This window comes from Sinohyriopsis cumingii, chromosome 1 (assembly GCF_028554795.1).
Source record: "Sinohyriopsis cumingii isolate HCF-2022 chromosome 1, ASM2855479v2, whole genome shotgun sequence".
Lineage (NCBI taxonomy): Eukaryota > Metazoa > Mollusca > Bivalvia > Unionida > Unionidae > Sinohyriopsis > Sinohyriopsis cumingii.
In genome coordinates this window covers 182,741,056-182,742,381 of record NC_142961.1, presented here as the reverse complement: position 1 = coordinate 182,742,381, position 1,326 = coordinate 182,741,056, and the positions used below count along the sequence as shown (strand labels likewise).

Genomic DNA, 1,326 nt, shown 5'->3' with positions numbered 1-1,326 from the left:
GGTCAGAGGATTTGCTCCCCCTAACAAAGCCACCTTGATAAAATATTTTATCGAGTTCATAACATGTAATCATTTATTTACCGTAGAATATATATTTTTTTACAAACAATATCCTCGTTTTACTGAATATATCCGACTGTTTTGCTCTTCTGTGCTTGTTATATGACCGCGCTTAAGAAAACATACAATTAAAATATTTTAAACAAGTCCCGCCCACTGCTAGAGCGAATTTCCAACTCGCAAGTAACAGTTGGGTTATATACGAAATCGCTCCCTAAGACCTTTGGGTCGATCGAAAGTCAGCACGCGCAAGCAAAACCATAAATTTAATCCGCCAATGGCGGGTGTCTTTTGTGCACCATCCAATGGTCGATTCAATGGATGGTTTTGCTCTGCTGCTGACCGTAGAAAATGACCCACCTGTGTATGTTTGTGTCGTCATAGGATAAGGTCTTAGGATAAGTTAGGATAAGATTACATGTTCATTGTGCCTTTACTTGCTGTCATACTCGAATCAGAGGTTAAAGGTTGTCTGTTCTGTACCGTCTCTTAGGATAAGATTACATGTTCATTGTACCTTTGCTTGCTGTGATACTCGAATCAGAGGTAAAGGTTGTCTGTTCTGTACCGTCTCTTAGGATAAGATTACATGTTCATTGTGCCTTTACTTGCTGTCATACTCGAATCAGAGGTAAAGGTTGTTTGTGTTGTCAAATAAATGTTTGCCGGGCCTGCTAGAGAACTCGATCCTAGAAGCCAGGGCTGTCTCGTCTTGTAAATAAATGTGCCTCTGAGTCACTTGGCAGTCAGAGGGGTCCGTCCTTAGGATAAGTTACGTGTTATATGTTTGTCCTTGTCAATTCACTAAACACGTCTTCTTGAGCCTATAGAACGTTATTTGACGATCTAGAGGCTTGCAGGGGATAAAGTGTTTCGTGTTACATGTTGTATTGTCATGTCGGAAGCAGTCCTCGTGGGGTTCTAGAACGTTATTTGACGATCTAGGCCCTTGCAGGGGATAAATGTTTCCGACTGTCTCGTTTTGTTTTGGAAAGCTAGCGTTTCTCATGCAAAGTGTTTCTATTAAAAATATAAAAATATATAATAATATGAATCACGAAAATATAAATACCATACTTGTTGAAATTAAAGAATTACAACAGCGAGGTTTTAATATTTTACTAGACACTGAAACAATTATGTCAGATTTTGAATCCTTGAATGAGCTATCACGGTTGGGGAAGAACAATCTCCCTGCCAGATATAGGTTCATTAAGGGTTTGCAAGATCGCATTTACAGATCACTTGCCGGGATAACTGAAAATC

General features: G+C 39.3%; 1 long non-coding RNA gene across 1 annotated transcript; it reads left to right on the top strand.

Moving 5' to 3' along the window:
- The first annotated feature begins 309 nt into the window (after positions 1-309).
- LOC149808506 (uncharacterized) lies at positions 310-1,042 on the top strand. Its single transcript, XR_016419834.1, has 2 exons — positions 310-520; positions 692-1,042. It is a non-coding gene; the product is annotated as an uncharacterized LOC149808506 (long non-coding RNA).
- Positions 1,043-1,326: the final 284 nt, after the last annotated feature.